Source organism: Trichogramma pretiosum, unplaced genomic scaffold, assembly GCF_000599845.2.
Source record: "Trichogramma pretiosum strain Unisexual culture from Peru unplaced genomic scaffold, Tpre_2.0 scaffold24, whole genome shotgun sequence".
Taxonomy (NCBI): Eukaryota; Metazoa; Arthropoda; class Insecta; order Hymenoptera; family Trichogrammatidae; genus Trichogramma; species Trichogramma pretiosum.
The window spans coordinates 1,379,124-1,400,616 of NW_019641611.1; the positions used below are offsets into that span (position 1 = coordinate 1,379,124).

The window sequence follows — 21,493 nt, forward strand, 5'->3', positions numbered from 1 at the left end:
ACTACTACGACGAATACTACCACCAACACTGTGCATATCGCCGGGTATACCTATACACGCGCACCTATACGAGGCCTTTGCACGCTGCATAAACTTCATATAAATCGGTCCGAGCCGCTGCCGCGCCGTTCGTAAATTTCGAGGAAACGCGCGTGTGTCCCTCTTGCAGCGCGACAAGCCCTAGTCTTGTCTCCTCCACCGCTATGTACTACTGCACGCGCGCAACGCAGACCAAGAAGTGTATACATTCGCGCCTGACTGCCGAATACACGCCTATCTATACAAAGACTAATCAAGCGCACTACGCCGACGCGCAACCCGCCACGACGATCCGAGAGAGAAAGAGAACGGAAAACACAATACCAGAGAGAGGAGAGAGCGAGGCAAGAGAAAGATAATCCTTTGGGCAATCGGAGACTATAATTACCCCTCGAGCCGAGATTAAAAGTCCTTTGTCCGGACATGGGATTTTGTCTGGTTTAGCGCCCGACTTTTCATCGATCCCTTCCTGCTTCTCTCTCCTGCGTTCTCGTTCTCGTTCTCGTCCTCGCTCGCTGACCGCCTCGTGCCGAATTATCTCGTCCGAAAAATCAAATATGTAGATGCGCCTAGAGTCGGCCTTGAAAAAAGAAATTTCCTCCCTACACCGACTATCTCTGCTCCGCAGCGAGAAGAAGCGCCCGATGAACTCACGCTTATACAAGTATAAAGCTCTCGAATGGAATAAACGAAGAGCGTGCACGGGGAATGAGGTGCGTTTTCATAGCGGCTGGATTGATGCTCGTTTAATTTTGATTGTCTGGCAAGGTGAATGCGGTATACGCGATACAACCGGGCGCCTCGAGTTGGAAAATACCAGCGCGCAGCTTCGTAGCAGCAGCAACAGCAGCAGCACAATGCAATATAATGCGCGCCCGAGTGTGCGCCAATTATGCAGATAAGAGATTTTCGGAAAATACACTGCTCCGCGCGCCGCCGAATGCATATAATATATACACGTAGCCGTGCGCGGCATAAAATCGCTATACGTTTATCGCATTAACTCGAGTAAACCGAGCTGCTTGAAAACAAAAAAGAAGACGAAACGAAGAATACGCAGCGTCTGGCGAGGATCGATATACACATATAAATACCAGGAGGCAGCAGCAGACTCTCGAGAGCGAAACGAAGCTCGAGCCAGAGTTCAATAAAATAAAGCCCTCGGATAATGCAGGTGGAAAATTATATCCTCGAGCTCTAATTTATGCAGCCAATTGAAACTTGGCGTGGCTGGCGCGGCGCGTGCTCTACCTTAAGTCCCTAGCACAGGGAGTATAGTATAGTAGCGAGCTATATACCGAGCTAACTTCTGCTTCTACTCACTTCATTGAATGAGACGCGCGCGTAAACTCGCGGATGTATATTTCGTAATCGTCATTTTTATTCAATCTTTCTTCCTTTGCTCTGCAAATGATACAAACATTTTTTTGTTGTCGGCATCGGCCCGAGCGCGGAAAAAAATCGCACGTAACGCAACGTGTAGGCGGCAGAGGCAGTGGTAGCGAATGAAATGCGCTGTACAGATATACGTACGTGGCCGCACAGGGCGCCAATCGGCAAACATATCGAATTCAAAGAGTCGAGCTCTGACAAAAGGAAGAGAAACTGAAGCTACGTGTTATCGTGAAATCTCTATACAGGAGCTGCGAAGCACATAGGTATATATAGGCGGCACGTATACGCGCGTACCACGTCCTACGCGTATTTTAGCGTTAATCAAAAAGCCGGCGGGGAGCTGCTATATACTATATCTGTAGAAGCTCGGCAGCACGCAGGAAAATTAATCAAAGCAAAGGAAAATTGCGCTGTCCTAATAATGCATCGCGACGTGCGAGCGCGCGGGCGTATATACATTTCGCGAAAACTACCTTGCGGATAAAAAAAAACGTATATGCGCGCGGGAGCTTCATTGAAGTGCGCGAGCTCGACCATGTTCGCATGTATCTGGCACAAAGATCGCGCCGAAAGACGTGGCCGTTGAGGCGTATAAAAGCGACGCTCGACTCGAGCCATTCACACACAATATGTATCCACACGTCGAGAGAGAGAGAGAGAGAGAGAGCCAAAGCGGGAGGACCGATCATCTAGCCTCAGCCACTGCTGCCACTGCCTGTCCAACAACCCTACGACTATTCAGTCGTTTTGGCTGTTCGGGGCTCGCTCGGGGAGGGTGTGAGAGTGACTGCGCGACGTTACGACGTACTACACACAGCTCCAACGAGAGAAAAGAGAGCGACGTTGCGAGCTCCCGGCATTGATACAGCCGCAGCTTTTTCCCTTTTTCCTCGATTTTTTGCCTGTGTGTGTGGCATACATGTGCGAGACTCGCAACGTCGTTTTTCTTTACCTTTTCGGCCATTTCCCTTGCGTTTGCAGATTTTCCGAACTCTACTATTCTCTACTCACTCTCTCGCTCTCTCTCGAGAATACGTCGAGCGTAAATGAAAGTCAACTTTTTACCGAAGCTTAGTATGGAAAATAAATTAATTCTCTCGCCATTAGAGAGCTCTTGAAGCTTATATACGAGCCGGGGGGATTTTTCGCGGAAAAACACAAACGATCGAAACTTTTTAAATGCATGCGAATAAAAGCACAGCAGCAGCAGCCGCGGTCTTCGATCCTTTCTCTCTTTCTCTTTATATGCGCACCTATACACTGCGTTTATATCGGTACGGTAGTTTTTAAAATAATCCTTCGCTAATTACCATCGATGTAACCCTCCCACCGTCGCAACTTTTCTCTCTCATCCTCTGGCCAATAAAAACTCGTCGGGTTGGGAGGGAGGAAGGGAGGGAGAGAGAGAGAGAGCTTTTGCCATTGCCGCCACTGAATCCATTGTCCTGACGGAGAGCTTTTTGCCCTCTACAGCTTGTACACACTCGATATTTCCAAATTTATCCTCCGAATAAAATCCTCCTTCCTCCCTTCTATTTTTCTCGCCGCTAGTGGCCGTAAAGTCGATTCCGATAACGTCTGCAAGCTCCCCTCTCGGTTGGCTTGCTACGCCGGCCAATTATTGCTTCTCGAACGAGCTCGAGCTCGCGAGCGCGCGAGAGCTTTTCAGCTTTTATTAGAAAATTTTTAAAAATACGCTCGACATAATTGTCGGATAGGTCGAAACGATTTGGCCTCGAGCTAATGGGTTTTCGCGTCATCGGGAAGAGTCAAAGGGATTTTCTCGCTCGCATTCGTCGTCGTCGTCTGTTGGAACGCGTCGGGGCAAAGCGAGATCGAGAAAGGTAAAAACACGCGTCTTGTTTTACGACGAGCTCAAGGGTAGGTATGAGCTTGCAGATAGTTAGATATGCAGAGCAGAGAGCCGAGTGAGCGAGCGTAGAAGAAGAAGAAGCTGCCGCGCGCGCTTAAATACACAAACGCCATCATTTAGCCCTTCTCGACTTTGCGTAGGTATATACGTATACGTATATATAGCTCTCGGCATCACCTTGAATAATTCACCCGCACGGAGACGTCGACGACGACGACGAGTCGAGCTCGCGTGTATATATGCGAGTGGATGGTAGACGGGCACGTATAAAGACGCGAGCGGGACCCGCGCCAGTGTCACGTGCCTTTCCAATTAGAAATCTCGAGTAATGGCAAGGTATGTCAAAACTATTGCAATCTGCGCGCATGCGATATTACCTGCTCAAGGCGGCGCGCACGTATATCTACGAGCTGTTTATCGCGGGGACTGAAACTCGGCTCGAAAGCTCCCAGAGAGCTTAATACGGCTTCGATCTCGTGGACCGAATTAAGCTCGCGCGACTCGCGAATAAATGAGACTGTCGCACACGTCCCGTCGAATCTTGGCGCAACTGTATATAGGCGCTCGCAGCAGCGTGTACAAATTAACTTAGCTGCTTCGATAAATCGCGCGCGCGCCCCCCGAGCCGGAAAGGAGAAATAGACGTCTTATCTCCGGCCGACGAGCTCGAGTTTCGCTCCTGTATTATCTATTAATTTCTTTTGCCTTATTAAGCTTTCGGTCCAAACAACATCATCATCTATACATATGTATAATGTATATGGCTGATAGTTTCGTCGGTCGCACAAGTCAATTATGCCTAGTCAATTATGCGTCGTCGGCAGCGGCGACTTGCGGACACGGCTCGTGAATCTTGATACTCCCTGGACAAACTAAAGCGAAAGTCGAGTCAGGAAACAATTTCCAATTGGCTTTATTATATCCGTAAGTAAAGCAGCTTATACATGCGGAGCGCAAGCACACTCGAAGAGCAGCTAAGAAATATGATCCTGACCAATGAAGCTTGCAAGCGAGAGAGAAAGAAGACGCGCTCTCATGAGAGCTTTATCATCATAGCAGTCGTACATGTCGGCATGATCCTCGAGTATAATCGTGGCACGCGCGGAAAACTCGCCGTAATTACAAACGAGCTTTTCAATTTATTATGCATATAATGCGCGCTTTGATGTAGATTGTGTTATTGTAAGAGCGTGACAAGCCCTCGAGGCACGCGCGAGCGAGTGCTTGCGATCGTTTCTCCTCCTCGTGCTCGAGTTCGCTTTCCTGCCTCTTCCTCCTCCTCTTCCTCCTCGTCATCCCACCGGCTTCATCCGACTCGTCGAAAAAAAACACGCGCCGACTCTTTCAATCCTCGTGTAAATCCGGACGATTAAATTACTTGAAAACTCGCAGCTCTTTCGCCCTTTCTGCTCTGCTCGTCATCTTTTAGCCTTAATCGACGTAATTGCACTCGAATCGTCATACGTACGGATGAAGAGAGATGACTACTCACCTTTGCGGATCGCACAGCTCGCGCGAGAGGCTGTATCAAGTTCGCTTGCGTGCAGTACGTACGTGAGTGCGGCAGGCTTGACACTAGTCGGGGATCAGCGTCATCGCACCGGCACAATTCGATATATTGTTCGACAAGGATCTATATAAAAGTAGCACTGCAACGAACGTCTCTTGTTGAAATAAAAACTTTGGCGTGCGACTATTGCACCGGATCAGCGAGCGAGTGTGCGTGTATACTCGTCTGCAAAAAGTTCGGAGCTGCACGAGTGTCGTTTTCGCGCAAAAACTTGGACTTGCGCCGCTTGTGTTACGGCTCGTCGCGACTGACTGAAAGCACGGTGGTATTCCTTCCTGGTACAGGCAGGCTGCTAGAGCGAGCCCCCACTCGGTGGCCCGTGCAGCACGCGGCGGCGATTCGCGCGCAGCTTCCCTGCCAAACTATATGTGCTCTGCAGCATACACATACACGCGCATTATATGTATATATCTATATATGCCGCCTTTGCTCCGCTCTCATCTCTCCCTCGTCGATGCTGCTATTCCGCGCGTTGCTCTCTACAGATGTGTATGTGTACGCGGCTATAAAGGAAATGTTATACCCTACTAAGCCGTACGTCTCTTACTCTCTTTCCAATGCTTGTATGTGTGTATGTTTTTCTTCTTCTTTTTTTTTCTTCTTTTTTTTTTGTGTTGAATTGTCAGACTCGAGTGGTTTTACCTTAAAGTACGCCAGGCAACTCGGTGCGCGGCTGTTAGAAGGGCACCTACATGGGTAAGCGCTCGCGCGTCGAGTATTTGTTATTGAACTCTCGGGCGTAATTGCTGTCTTGCCCATATCCCTCCTCTCTCTCTCTCTCTCTCTCTCTCTCTCTCTGGCTCTTGCTCTCTCACTTTTGCCGCGAATTATTTAACTCTCTGCTAGTCTTTTTTCAATATTCTTTGACGTCGCCTCGACTGCTCAAAGATGAACGAGTTGATGACGCGCTGCGTGCCGAGGGCTAGTTTATTTACTCGAATTCGTCGTTCCTCTATGTGTATATACCGTATACAAAAATAGAGAGAAAGAAAGAGAGCTGTGTGACACTTTGCGCGCTGCAAAATCGGGAGAGCTGTTTGAATTTCCCATTCTTTTGTTTTACTTTCTTTGAAATGGATTTCCATCCTTCCTTCGAGTCCTGCGCCTATATACCTTATCTATAGATATATATAGAGAGGCGCCGCTCTGTGTTTACTTTCTCGCGGCACACAGCTAGCGTAGCCGTGTGTTCTATTATTCAATTCCTTCCAGCGAGTTCCGATAGTGTGCAAGAGCTGAGAGAATCGACAAGACGAGAGAGACTATACTTTTGATAAAATAAAATTTAATTAAAAACTTGTCCTCGCCCCAAGATTGGGTGCGCACCGACTAAATTCGAAAAGTCAAGTGAAATCGATGGCCGAATCGCGCAATTTTCCGAGAAAATTTAGTCGATCTGGTCGCAGGGCCCCCTTTGGCGGCTGACCACTGTATTGCTCCGATTGTTCGATTCATATTCCGTGACAGTACACACATGTGTATAAATCCATTACAAAGAGCAAACTCAATCCTTTGTAATAGTTTGGGCCATTTTTGCCATTCCATCGTGTATATTCCGCACACACAAACACACACGTACATACACGTGTATATGTACGGACGTACGCCAGGTGCAATGTACACAGTGAGCCTGCGCCGTCTGGTTTGTATACGTACACGCAGACATTCATTCAAGGGACCCCGCACAGTCTATAACTGGCAAAAAGCGAAAAAAAGAGGCACTCGAGAAGTAGGCGAAATCGAGCCGTAGCTAATCTAGTCGCGCGCGCAACAAACACGAATCTCTGCAGCGATCAATGCGCGCAAACATGCCATGCGTGTATGCGACTTTTTCACGGATATATATTCCAACTATGAGGGATTCTCCATAACGGTGGCGTGTCTCAGGGACTATATATCGTATAGAGGCACACGCAGCAACACATAGCGACGGAGAAAGAGAAAATCCTTCGAGACAGATGCGTGACTTGTGTGTCGATATACATGCGCTTAGAATAGCCGCAGTATAGGTACGCCACACCATATATATATAGCAGTGGAGTATAAGCTTTCAATCCGGCGCGCAACGATTTTTTCGGCGGGATTCGCGGGAATCTTTGGCAGCTCGAGCACACGGCCTGTCGAGTCCTCGACGGCCGATTACCAATATAGGTAGCGGGCATGATCGAGTGGTCTGACCGGCCAATTGTCTGCATGTGATGGATGCGATCGCGCTCCAAGGGAGACAGAGCCGGACGCGCACATCTCTATATCTATACGATATTCTCGCAGATCATGCCGTAATACCATATACTCTGACTCGGATGGAAAAGAGGAGCCTTTTTCGCTTATTATACATGCCACGAGATAGGAAGCTTTGAAGATGCTAATTCTCCATACGAAATTATATAATCGATCGCTCGTCTCTAACAATATACTGACTCAATGTCATTCAAAGCTTATTGATTCAATCTTAAATCTGATTTTATTTCTTCTTCTTTTTTTGTCGTTTTTTTGTGCTAGCCAGCTAGCTGCTTGCTGCCTTATAATCGTTCCTAACTTTTTCCTAGCAAAAATATATCTCTCGAAAGTTTCTATGTTCTTATTTCTTTAACAATCTTATCGGCCCAACGAAATGCTCCCGTTGCTTTAGTTTATACTTAACTTTCAGATGGGTGACAGCCGCAAGTTTTGTTCCAACTTTAAGAAAAGAGAGAGAGAGAGAGAGAGACAGAAAGAGAGTAAAGAGTGTAAAGTTAAGCGTGCGTATATAGACTCCTTGGGGTAGAGCAAAAAAAAACTGATAAATTTTCTCCGACACGTAGAATTTTTTCGCTCCAACGGATTATGAATCGATAAACAACGAGTTGGAAAAAAAGGAAAAAGTCAACTCCTCTCTTTTTCCGTGTACAAATAGTCAAATTTACGCAGCGAGATTTATCGAGAAAGTTTAGCCCGTGCGTAAATTCAACTTTTGTTCGAGGCAATTAAGACAGAGTAACATCGATTTGTGAAAAATAATGGATCTAGCAGAAACCAAGGAAAACAAAGCGGAGAAATAGATCCAGTCATGTAAACGAGTGTTAATCTTCAATTTGTCGCTCGTTGAAAGAGAACGAGTGTTTCAGCAGTTGCCCTAATTCATATAAATCGCTCATCGCCTATCTAAATTTAGAGCTTTCAAGCTGGCTCGTATGCTCTTGTCTGATTGATGATTTTCCCTTCTTTTTTTTTGTAAATAGTCGTTATTGATCTCAAGTGTGGATATGATTAAACAGATCTCGTGTCAAAAGTCGAACCAATTTCTCGCTACTGTTTACTTTTCTTTTCTTTTTTCATATAATTGAGTGCCTCACTGATTGGAAGAGGTTCACGCTGAAAATTCGTCGTTGCAAGGCTAATAATAAAGGTTATTACTCGTATGATGAGAAAATTCTTACTTCTCTGGCGAGTTGATGTGTCTCGTAAATTAAGCCGGTATACGAGGCGTTTTACGTGCAGCACATACCGTTTCATAAGGCATACTTGCAGCGAAATGAAATGCGTTCCATGAAAACACTCACCTCGTTTCAACACCCGCTATAATATAGTGTATATTTTTTTCGCCCAATCGAAAGTTTGTCGCGACAAAATGTACGTATAGCAAAATTAACGAGCTACGTATGGAAAGCCAGATCCACACAAAAGGAGGAAATATTAAAGTCCAATTTGGGTGAAATTTGTGTACTTTACGACGGGTAAGCGTAGATAAAGTAGAAAAAAAGCCCGCTCAACGCGTCGCATGTCGTCGTCTAAAATTAAAGTACGAAGCCGATTCTCAATAAGACATTAGCCGGGCTATCGGAAATATAAAGAGACACGCTGGCGCGGAGCTATAGAGTCGAGTAAAATGCCTCGGTAGCCTCTCGTGGGGCCAGGAGTAGTCGATCGACAAAAAAACTTTTCTCTGCTTCGGATGCTCGCTATACACTCATTAGTTATTTCGCGAGTTGCGCGGCGTATTTATAATGGAGCGAGAGACTCAAAAATGACGCGTACATGTGGCGTGTATACGATACGTATATAATACGAAATAAACTCTTATTTATATGCGAAGGAAACAGCTATCACACTCGAAAAGAGCCCGGCAACTGAATAGAAAGAGAGAGAGTGCGTAAATAGCGTGTGCAGCGATATGCGGCGCGTCGATAAGAATCGCTCTCGCGTACCTATACACACTCGAAGGGCACTCGAAGCCGAAATCGTGCGCGCAGAGAGAGAAAAATACGCAACTCGGCTGCATGACAAAGCCCGAGGAGAGAGTAGTAGTAGTAGCTCGGTTCCACTTGTATTACGTATAGTAGTGGCGGTTGCCGCAGCAGCAGTCCGTTGCCATATACATATACCAGAGCATATAATGGAGTACGTAAACATTAAACTCAGCTGTGTAGTCTCTATTATCAATTTGTCCTTTGGGCAATCGGTTGCAGGGCTGCTGCTGCGGAAGGGGCTTCTTTTGTATCGCTAATGACGACACTTGTGCGGCTGTTCCGCGTCTTATTCTTCTCGTCCTTTTTTTGCTTCTCGAGCGTAGTAGAGCTCGTCGCTAGTTCGTTCTGCCACTGATGACCCGAGACTCGCCGAGTATCGAATTCCCTTTCGCATTGCAGATTATTAAATTTTTTTTCATCCTACTATCGTAAGTTGCAGCTGTGACTATATATAGCTGCAATTCATTAAGGTGCTTTCGATGAGGCGTAAGCTATTAATTTACGCGCGCTCATCGGATCGTCTGGAACGCGTATCTTGCGCGCGCGAGCAAGGCACGAGTCGGGCGCACTTTTTTCCCTGGCCGCCTCGCACGAAATAGTTTTTCGTCCATATAATCGGCTTGTTTCGTCTGGGCTATCTAAACGTGTTCAACAGCAGCGGCAACAGCTCGCACGGCGGCCTACATATAAGCTGATGCTGCTGCTGCTGCTGTTTGGCAGCGTATATAGGTATACATAATCTCGCGACTGTTTGCGCAGCGCGTCGGCGATAAATTATATTCGGAGCACGGCATGAGCAGCAGCAGCCTCTTGGGGGGGTTGGGGGGCCTTGTCGTACGTACACGTATATAAGCTCGAGCAAAGTCGCGCGCACCAAATGGCACTTTCATTGCAGCTCGGTGCATCCGCGCGTGTGCTAGCTCCTTTGTGATTTATCTCAAGTGAGCCGGTGGACCTGAATTTTTTTCTCGCTCTCTCTCTCTCTCAGCCGACGTGCGGGAGCGTTTGTTTTTCGATATGGCTCGGCTGGGCGCGCTAGAGCGCAGAGCTCGTATCCTACTATGTCCCGTACGTATAGCGCGAGCGATGCGCCACAGCAGACTCGAGTCGCAAATTATATTCTCGCAAACGCAAACTTGGAAAAGTATGTATGAGAGTGTGCTACCTCTATGTGCTATATACGCTATGCTACCATATACCATGTACGCGCTACGTGCAAGTATAAGTTGGGATGGGGCTTCTCTCTCGCGTATACGGGGGTAGGAGTAGCCGAGAGAAGCTGGTGCGCGCGAAGGGAGTTAATTTATCGGCCTTTCGCAACATCTGTGCCGTTAAAGTGCCTTAAAGCGCGAAAGCCAGAGAGAACTCGGATCGCTCCGACGCACAGGGGGGTATGTGTGTGTGTGTGTAACTGCTCTCTCTCTCTCACTCGCGAGTGATCATCTTTCGATTTACTATTGCAATATTAGCATCGAGCGGTCGTAGCATAGAGCGCAAGGCAAGTGGCTCTGCGATGTCGATGTCTGTGGCTGGCTGCGCACATGCGAGCTCGCTAGCTGAGCTAGCTCCGCGCCGTTTCAGCCGAGGAGGAGTTATGCAAAGTACGCCGTGCGCCGAATATCATCGATTCGGAAACTCGGGCCCGGCTCAGATATTTAGCGGGTAATTGCGGACATTCCGCAACTTTCGATGAATGCGGACGACTCGGCTCGGCTCGACTATAGTTATACGTTACGTACATATGTACGATGTAGCGCGGGTAACGTTGCGCCCGAGACCATATAGCGCGTCTGCAGCTGCTGCTGTTTGCTATTTCCACCCGTACCATACAGTGGTAGTGTACCTATAGTAGCGATCATCATAATACAGCACTGCATGCGGACTCTGTGTATACAAGACGGCTAATGATGTAGTGCGGCGATACGACTTTTTGTGCACGTGTGCCAATGAAAGAGAGCTCAAAGTCGATCGAATGCGTGTACAGAGCCAATGGTTATACAGGACAATAGGCACAGCGTGCAGTTCTCGCGCGTACATACATACAGCAGCACAGAAGCATGCGGGCTCGAGCGCGAAATAATTCTCGATTACGCTACGCGCATTATTGTATAATACAGGCCATGTAACAGCTTATGGTGCAGCGCGCGTATCACGTTACTCAGTCTATATACATGTAAACGGCGATAAACCGATGCGTATCTTTATATAGGCCACGTGAAGCATATCGCAATCGGCCCGCCCGATGCCAATCGACACGAGTACGTACATAAGCGCGCAATACCTCGACTTTTTTCTCCAGTGTCTCCGAATTGCGCCGCAGATAAGAGCTCTGTATATGCACCCGAGCACGACACACACAGGACTAGACAGGACAGTGACGGATATACGGCTCTCGCGGCATCGGTCGAATTCGAAATGAGGCAAAAAATGAGGTCGTCGCAAGCACTCGTATACACACATCCTCTTATCAAACGAGCGAGGAAGAGAGATAGATAGAGAGAAAAAAAGAGGGTCGAAATTTTGCGGACGACGTGAGTTTGCAGATTCGATCGGTCGCTGCTGCTGCTACTACTGCATGTACGCGTAAACAGCTCTGTCAGCGCGTCGGGCGTTGGGATTTAATACTTATATATACATCTATAAGGCATGTGTAGGAGTAGAGAGAGAGCTAGAGGACACGTCGAAGGCGAGCATCGACGTTATACACGCGAATACAAATTGCTCGGAGGTTCCAATTTCCGCGCGCCTTTCCAACCCTCGCGCGCAGCTTACTACTCGTATAGGTATACCTTTTGAGAGATGACGCGCGCCGCTAGGAGCGAGCGATATAATTTATCGACGCTGCTACTGCTGCTGCTCTTCTCCTATACCAGCTGTATACGAGAGATGTACGCCGTAGAGTCTTCGATTCGTTTATACGTACGACCTGTCTGTGTGTGTGCGCGCATTCCTCGGAGATATAAATTTTCGAAATAAGCCCGCACGAGCGCGGCGGTAGCAGCTCGTGACGATTTTCCCTGCCTGTAGCTGCTGCTGCTCCAATAGAGCAAGTGCCGTTTTTTATTCGGCCTGTAATCGACGGTGTGATTCTTTATATATACAAAAATGCTGCCGCTCGAATATAGTCTATATAGGCATAAGGTTGAATTTTCGTTTGACGCGCGCGATCGAGTCTTTACCGCTCGATATTCAAGAGGCGCACATCGGCTGATTTCCTCTTCAATCAAGTGCGACATACACACACACTTGTACGCGCGTGAGCAGTAAGGCAGACACGCGTGCGATAGCGTAGCAGTAGTATCGGCAGCAGCAGTTTCTTCCTCATTATTCCGCAACACCTTTAGGAGCACGCGCGCACCTGTGTCCCCCTCGAGTCAGCAGCAACGATCCCTGGCTAGTTTCTTCAGCTCGCTTTCCTCCCTCTGTACGCGCTGAGAGAGATATCCCTTTGCGCGCACGAGCTCGTTTCTGGCTTATCTCTTTTCGAGCGTCTTGTCTTTCTTTTCTCTCTTTCTCTCTCTCTCTCTTTTTGCACGCGGCAACTCTTAGACTCGCGAGAAAGAAAGAGAGAGCAGCCGATTTCCCGGGAGCGCACGTGAGCTGCCTCGGCAATGCCTCCTCCGTGCTATGATCAGTCCGAGTAGAAAACGCAAATCAGCCTCAAAGACGTTGACTCCCTTGATTTTTTTTTTTTCGTCATCCTGCCGAATTCGTGCGTTTTTTGTGATTTGGGGGACGCGCGACTCCGAGGAAGTAAACCGAGGCGTCCACTCCAATTGCAGCTGGCCGGGGCTTAATAATTTCCGTTATTCCAATAATCCTGACCATGCAGATGCTCGCGTCTCTGGCCTAGACCGTGTTTTTTATCGCTCTAAATTCAATCGATAAGATCCGGCGTGCGTAAGCGGCCGCACCTGCTACTGATAAAAAGCTGCCGCTGGCCGCGTCGCTCGAAAAAACGAAAACCAATTCCGCCTGGAGCCCGATAGACAAGGAGAAATAGTTTTCGCTCAAAAACAGGGGCAAAACATTTCTCGAAGGTCAGCATCAGCAGCGCGTTATACGTGTATACATACTCCATGTTACATATAGGTATGTACGCAAGGCTCGTCGACTCTCGCTACTATGCGCCAGGCTATGTGTGTGAGCAGGGCGCAAAGCTCGGGGATCGAGCTTTATTAAGCAATCTTAACAGCGTGTCTAGCCGTCGTTAAGGAGTAGACGCTTTTCTTTCGCCTCAACCCTCCTCCTCCTCCTCTTTTCCTCTCTCTCAGTCTCAGTCACGTAGATAAGAGAGGTCGAGCGCTCGGCAAGGTTTATCATCGTGAAGCGCGAGCTGCCTAGCTGCGCCGAGGGTCTCGAAAGTTTGCCTCGCGCGCCCCGGAATGATGCGAGGGATTACTCAGTATCAAGCTTGGAGCTTCCTCGTCCTTCGTCTCTCCTTTGCTCCGCGTAGCAGCTCACTGCAGCTTCCATACACACGGGATCCCAATATATATATAGAAGGCCGGGGGATAACTTATCGCGCAATCACGGGAAATTAGAGGAATATATTTTCGACATTATTACCATAGCTGTATTAACGTGCGGCGTTTCTAGGTGGTGGTAGTAGTAGTAGTAGGCGATAGTAGTCGCCAGGCCGAGCAAAATTGATGGGAAAATTCAAGCGCTGCATTAGTTGGCTTTATTGGGATGATTTTTCAGCTGCGGCTCTTGGTATTATGGCTATGCTCCTGATCCCGAGGCCGCCGCATTATAGGCCCGAACGAAAGAGTTGCTCGAGTAGTTTTAACGCGCTCGTCGAGAATTGAGATCGGGGCGCTAATTAGACCGCTTCGTTTCCTTTTTCCGGCGCATCGAGTCGACGCAGCGCGCCAACGACTCGACGAGTTGGAAACGTTGGTATACGGAGCTGCAGCGCACACATTTAAGACAGCTAACCGCAGCAAACGCGTCTTGGGCTTTTCGCCGCGAACGTGTAGCCGATTAAGGCGCATAGCTCGCGAGAGTCGAATAAAACTCGATTAAATTGCCACCTTCGTCTTTTGATGTAAGCAAGTAGACGACGAGAGTAGTAGGTAAGCGAGTAGCGATGTATATAGTGCGCCGAGTGCGCCCCTTTTGTTGACCTTTCGCATATTGACGCTGCGCGCGTGACTTTTGATCAAAGGCCGCGCAGGAGCTCTTCCAATCCTGCAGCCAGCATTAGCAGTAGCGAGCTTCGTTTGAATAATCGCACCACTGTGTGTAGCTCGAGCTGCTACTGTGTTTTGTTGCGCGACTGGACGAGGTTGTTTTGCTTTTTCTTTTTTTGTTTTCGGCCGATCGATCGACGTCGAGCCGACGGTGACGTTGACGCGCTGCAGCGGCAGCAGCAACAGCATCAGCAGCAGCCCGATAAGCCGGGAAATCGACGCTCGGTGCAATTGAACACGCGATAGTACTTCACACAGGCCGCCGGCTCGGGCGAGGGGGATGCGAATGAACATTTATACTCGTCGAAAAACAAGTTTGCCAGCTCTCTTCTCTCTCACTCTCTCCACTCTACCTGTATACGTATTCGTTACACAGTGCGTATACGTACCATAGTGGCGCGCGTGTATATGCATTCGCGATTATTGTATCATTGCAGTGCGCCACGTCCAGCCACTGCAATGTTTTCATCAAGTTGTCCGGAATATGGAAAATACGTTACACAACGAGCTGCTGTTACTGCCTCTATGGAGCAGTGTGCGCGCGCGTATATGCCTAATTGTCGAGCATCGGCCTCGTGTATCTCGCTGACGTATGGCGCTAATAAATTATCAACCTGCAGCGAGTTTAAACCAAAAGCCCGCTTGTACGCGCTGCACATCGTTTGCATGAGTTTATCCGTGCACGCGCGCGTTTGTACACGCGTTTCTTGTATTTATGTGCAGTATGTAAAAAAAATAAAACTAGTTTCGACCAATGGATTGGGCCAATTAACGGCCGACACCGCACAACAAGCACGCGAGACTTAATTATCTTTCTCTAAGCTCGAAATAAACTTTGTTTTCTCGCGCTCAGTTTCACTATTCCAAAAAGGTAAACTTTTTCCATCGAACCTATAAGTACTGATCATCGCCCCGAGGTAAAAGACGCGCGGCTGTTCTGACCCTCGCCGCCACCGCCGTCTATACGCATACCACACACGATCGCATTTGCGATCCACGGCACGAAATTAAACGCCCACCTATACTACACACACGTATATCGTAGCTGCGTCTGCGGCGCTAAACTTAACGGGGCGGAACGATTCGGTATTTTCGAAACAAATTAACAATTCCATGCCTGACGTGTCTCATCCTAATTGCTACTTATCGCTGTTGAGAAGCGAGAGACATTTTGTTGTTTATATCTCGTGTTACCATCCAAGCCGAGGCTCGTGATTGCTTTGCTCAGCACCGTGCTCGTCGAAAAGCTGCTGCTCGTCGAGCCGGAGCCAAAGGCTCTCGTCGTGTCCTCGTCAAATATGTATAGGCTGCACACTTGGCTTGACGAAAATATGCGCGCGCGCGTGCAGCGCCGCTGCTATTGCTGCTGGTCTTGGGGGCCTCCCCCGTCTCTCTCTCTCTAGGAAATTCCACTTGTCGCGCTGCTCGCTCGGAGCTTTTCCTACGAGAAAACTTCTTCCTTAACGATATTGATGGGTCTTCTGGATGATATATTATTCATATGAATTTTTGCCGGCAGCAACAGCAGCAGCAGTGGCGGCAGTTCGTCGTCGTTCCACGTCCCTTATAGGTATATATACTGCGATACACACGTGTGGGTGAGTTGCTGAGCTTTACATATACGTATGTATACGGCAGCGCAAGGAGGAGTAACGCGACAATGAAGATTTCTCGTGGTCGATGAATAAAGCAACAGAAGCCAGACGCCAGAAGCTTTTCTCCGCGTATACGTTAAAGCTTTGAATCGTCGTATATTTATTATGTCGTGCGTTTGTTTCCTTTAATATCGTTTCAGGACATACGCAGTCGTCGTCCTCGTCGTCGTTGTCGCAGTCTAGCCGATGATTTATCCAAGCGTGAGCGCAGCAGGTATACGTACACACAATAGGTGTAGGTGTGCGCGCACTCACACGAGCTCGAGGCGGAAAATAATTGCCGGCAGGACGGAACATTGTCAGTCGGTGAAGCGAGTAACGAGCGCGTCAGGTATATTCTTCGGGCTGCGTCGCTGGCGTCGGTGGCGGCGACTCCCAGGAGATAGACCCTCTCTGACCACGCACGCGCTCGAATTGCATTAATCAAGCGCCACTTGTTATATATACACACAGGCTCTCACGCGCGCGCACACACACACGTCGTCCTGTAGGAGCTGTTCGGCGGCGAAAGTAGGGGCCACCACACCACCGAGCGACACGCTAAGCTCTTCTGACTCTTATAGCAGTACAGCGGTGGACGCGCTATAGCTTTTGTTTGCCGCGAAAACTTTCGCGCCGAGGATTTGTGCCCGAGAGCTCGAAAGCGACTTATTCCTCGTGAGGATAGGCGACAGCCGACCTAACGATCGAAGCCCGAATGCCGCATTATGCGGAAAGTCGCTCGCGCGCCGGACTCGACGAGTCAATTCGAGGATCGAGAGCTTGCGACGCGTACGCGAGAAAAGCTCTGATGCGAATTTTATCGCGATTTATAATATCGTAAACTCCGCCACCGCCCAGCGATGTTTCAATCCCCTATAAATATATCGTGTATTCTTTATTTTTTACTCTCTCCGCTTACGCGTAGGAGGCATTTATTACGATTCCGACGTATAATGCACGTCTCTATACGTATATGTATGTAAACAGACCTCTCGGAGGAGTCTAAAGATGGTAATCCGAGCGCGTGGCAGGTAACGAGATTCATTCCTCCTTCGATTGAGAAAAACTTTTCCTCGGGGGGCGCGTCGAGGCCGTCTTTTTTCTTCCTCTCCTTGCGCCAGTTGTGCCAGCGCGGTATAAAGCAGCAGTGCGCCCTCGGCTGTCGTTTGGGAGATCGCTCTCTACCCGGCGAAAATTCCAAACGTTCCTTTGCATCCGGTGCGCGCGGCGCGAGAGAGCGATGCGATTCGACCAGCGGATCGATCCCATCGACATGCACACTCGCAGCACACGTACGCGAGAAAGAGAGTATTGTGATATTTCACGTGTCACGCTCGAGCTACACTTTCCTCGACGTTTAGATAGGATAGGCAAACGCCAGCAGCAGCAGCAACAGCAGCAACAGCAGCGCCGATAATCGACAAGCCAAGGAAAAACGTTTTCTCCGAGTGGAATTAGTAGCGCAGGAGCAAAAAAGCTCGGGCGCGCAGCTTTGTGCCCGGAGGCCGTTTAATTGGCTAGACATATACACAGACTCACACATAGGTCGCCTTGTGCGTATAGAATATACGTATATGGTATATGTGTGTATGGTACGGGAGGGGCTATGCGCTGGCCTCAAAGTGCCCCTATAAATTTTCGCTAATCTGATTTCGGGAAACGGAATCGGCTATTTCCCTCTCACGCACCAAGTGGCGCTGCAGCGAGCGCGCACGCCTCGTAAAGTCGAAAATCGAAAAGCTCGTCGATGCCCCGTGTACGTAGCGCGCGAAACACACTCGCCCGAGCTCCCGCACAGCCATTTATGCCGAATAATAGATTCTACTTTCGTCCTGACTTCCAGGCACTGATTTTTTTTCCTCGCTCTCTCTCGTCGCTCACGCAGCCAGCCGAGCCTATGTGGCCCTACATCGAGCGCACGACGATAGCGAACAAGTCCATTTTTCATGTTCACTCGAGTACGCTTCGGCGCGTAAGTAACGGTATTTTATTAATAACCGCTTCGACACGATCGCCGAGCGACGAGATAAAAGCTACGCAGAGCTCTTGTGGAACGAGAGAGAGAAAGAGAGAAAGAGAGAGAGAAGCAGAGTGAGCGAGAGAAGCAGCTGCAAAGCTCTGCGAGCAGCGACAATAGACGCGATGAAACAATACAGTAATTTTCAAGGAGCTTACGTGTGTCGGGGGCCTGGCCAGTGTATATCTATACTGTATATATATGTTTCTCCTGCGCAACTCGAGCTTCTTGGCAGCCAATGAAAAGCTATTAACAAGCGTATCACGAATAAAGTCGGGCCGCTTGCACTTGGGCAGCTTCTGGCGCGCGCTCGTTATATTGACAGTCTTCTCAGCGCAAGCAAGAGCTTGCGAGCTCTCTCTATCTCAAGAGAGAGAGAGAGGCAAGAGCACATATAGCGCGCTGGAGTGTGCGGGATGGGCGAAAAAAGCCTCTCGAATACGTATGGAGCTGTTGTAGCATCCTCCTGAAAGATAAAGAGACCACCGACGGCGATAAAAATATAATAAAATAACAGCGAGTTTGGGAAACATTCGTAGCAACTGCAATGAGTAACGCAATCACAAGCTCCGGCGCACGTGTACGTATACGTATGAGTTAGGGTGGCGGAAGAACAAAATTCACCAAAACCAACAACTAACAGCGTTGCAGGCGCAATTTGGACTGGCGCGTGCGTGGCTAAACAGAGAGAAGTAGCGCAGCTACGGGGGTGTGAGTGAGAGAGAGAAAACATTGAGCAGACTACAAACATAACAAAGTATTACAATGTAAAGTATATATAGCTGTTCGCGTTGGCGGAGTTCGAGAGGCTGCACGCATTAACTGTAAATTAGACAAATGTTTTGAACTTTTGCCGAGGTGTGCGGTTGGGCAATTTCAAGCTGCTTGTAAACCGGCGTCTGTGTGCAGCGAGATCCTTTGCGTGTAGCTGCGAAGAAAGTATCGCCCGCGCTACTTAGACGGCAACATCGAGCTGTGCTGCGCTTGCTTGGGCGAAAGATTTTAATTCACTGCGTTTGCGGCAAACTGATTAAGTGACTCGTGTTTCTTGCAAACCGTATGATTAATAAAATAAGAGGAGAAGTGAATCACGTTCCGAGAATTCGGGTGGTAGATTTGGGGGATGCGTCGAAGATCGTGATTGAAACGTGTAGCGAGAGCCAAAACGAGGAAGGAGATTGAGAAACTCCGCCCGTGACGCGATAGTCATTTCCGATCGGTCACAGTTCTCTCTCTCTCTTTCTCTCTTTCCGTCGCGTCAATGTCGATACACTCCCCTAGATATAAACGTACGGGATACATTTTCGGCTTCTTTCAATTTTCAATGGACAAATTAGTCCGGAGGCTGTTGCAGCGTACAGTGTGTGCGTTGCCATTCGAGGCCGCGCCGTTATTTACGTTGTCCGGGCGATAATTGAACGATTACTATACCTATACCTCAATTTCTTTATTGTTGGAGCCCCGTGAAATTAACTGCTTTCGGGCGCGCAAGAAAACTCTTAGCTTTTGCTCTGCCGTCGAGAGAGAGAGAGAGAGAGAGAAAAGAAAAAATAAAATAAAGGCGAGGAAAAGTTTTTCTTATCGGCTCCTCGTCAAGCCTCTCGAGGTAACGAACCCGACGCAGCAGCAGCAGCAGCAGCTGTACCTATATATACACCTACGCAGGGACACAAAAAAGTAGAAGTATCCTCGAGTAAGTAAGAGAGCGAAAGCAAAGCTTGGCAGAAAAATTTTGGTCGCTCCTGCCAGAAATGGGAGCGCTAGAGCGTCGGAGAACAAGCCTCGGTGCAAGGGGGAGTTGTACGTAGCCAGCAACGAGCGTTTAGCTCTTCGTGAAAAGGGATCCCACCGCTTAAGATTTATTGCGCACATAAGAACTTAAGCTGCGAGTGTAAAATCAATACATATGACTATGCCGGGAAATAAGGACTAGTCTCTCTCTCTCTCCCTCTCATGCCTTTATGAATTTAAATAAGTAGTGTATTTACTGCTCTATTAAACGGCCCCCTGCTGCAACGCGCGACTCGTGCGCGTATGTAAACGGGGACCACCTGATCCTTTGGCTGGCTGGACTCGAGGATTCGAAAAATCTATAATGACAATTTATGGACGTAAGGTGGCTGATAAGAGAGGCTTCTGCATCGAGCCCCGATCATCCGCTTATTTACAAACAATCGTTGACGTCGCATTTATAGATATACGTACTGTACGAGCCTCGAAGTATCGCAAGTACAACGCATTATTGGTTTGGAGAATAGCAGGATAAATAAGCGCGGGCGGAATCGTCGAGCTCCGTATATACAGGAAGCGGAGAAATTCAGCTGTTGCATTTAAAGATGTATAAAGTAAGCTAAGCCGTGAAGCGCAGGGAGGCGAGTCGTCGTGGCTGGAAGTCGTCCAAGTGGTCCTGGCGGTAAGCTCTTTATATTGACTGCTTAGCGTGCGCTCCTGCATTGCAGCCTTCGCTACTTGTCGCACGCTATACACACGCTTGTCTGCCGCTGCCGAGGAAAATATATTCAACGTAGCTAGCTGGCAGCGGATGACGCGGCTTTTGTCTCGCAAATATAGGTCGTCCGTCTGTTTTTTAACGTCGCGCATGCAGCGGCTTATAGGCTGCGCGAAGCTCGCGAGCGGCAGAGCAAGTTATTAGATGTATGCTCGGAATAACAGATGAAGGGGTTAGGACATGTCGCATCGCGACTCGAGAGCATGAGCTACTGCATGGCGCCTCCCTGGGGAGCGCAAACACATACGCGCACAGTACCACTACCTAAGCAGCGAGAGAAGGAAAAATAAAAGTTATGAGCGACGTATACCGCAGGCCTTGCTGTTTTTCTGCCGTCGACGCACGCTCGACTCATAAATTTATCCCTAGCTCGCTCGCGTACTGTGTACTATGCGCTGCTGTGCTGCTGCTGTGCTGTATGCGGTGGTGCCACGCACAGCCAGGGGTAGCTCCGCAAGTGTAAGTGTAAGCTTTTGCCGAGAAGCGAAATGAACGAAAGGACAAATAGCCGACGACAGTGCGCATTAGAGGATCGAAGCCGTGTACGTACTCGTATGCGTGCGGCATATAGCCCGGCAGCCGCAACACGTGCGGCGACACGCACTTACGCTCCTTACACACTCCTCTCGCTCGAGCTGCGCTCAGCCAGCCTCTATACACGGCTCTGATTTCCTAAACTTTCGGCCAAACTTTCTTTCGTTCCTTTGCCACGCGATAAATGTACCTCGTGAGATCCTCTCCCGTGCAGCAGCAGCAGGTACATTTACGTCAGGTCGTCTAGCGCGCCCACCGCAGCCCACGGATCCTGACTTGAATCAGAATGTGACCCGGGGACTCGCTGCGGAATAAAAAAAGCCGGCGATTTATCAAGGGCTGCATTAGGACGAGCTTACATCTGGCTTGCGTCAAATTTAAACATACCGTATTTACTAAATTACTTAGGATCTTTCGATCGACTTGCGTCAACGCAATTCATCATTTATTGTCTTAGTCGTTACGCAAAAAAAATTGACCCTCGATAGATTTTTG

At 48.7% G+C, this 21,493-nt stretch overlaps 1 protein-coding gene across 3 annotated transcripts in view; it reads right to left on the reverse strand.

The window, feature by feature from the left end:
- LOC106648152 overlaps positions 1 to 21,493 on the reverse strand; it is a 58,632-nt gene that overhangs the window by 33,411 nt on the left and 3,728 nt on the right. The window contains exon 1 of one of the 3 annotated variants that reach the window (XM_023458593.1): positions 4,800 to 5,101. The exons of the other annotated variants lie outside the window; for them this stretch is intronic. The gene's annotated coding sequence lies outside the window, so the exon portion shown is untranslated. Of the gene's footprint in view, positions 1 to 4,799; positions 5,102 to 21,493 lie in introns of those variants that run through there. 3 annotated transcript variants of the gene reach the window in all.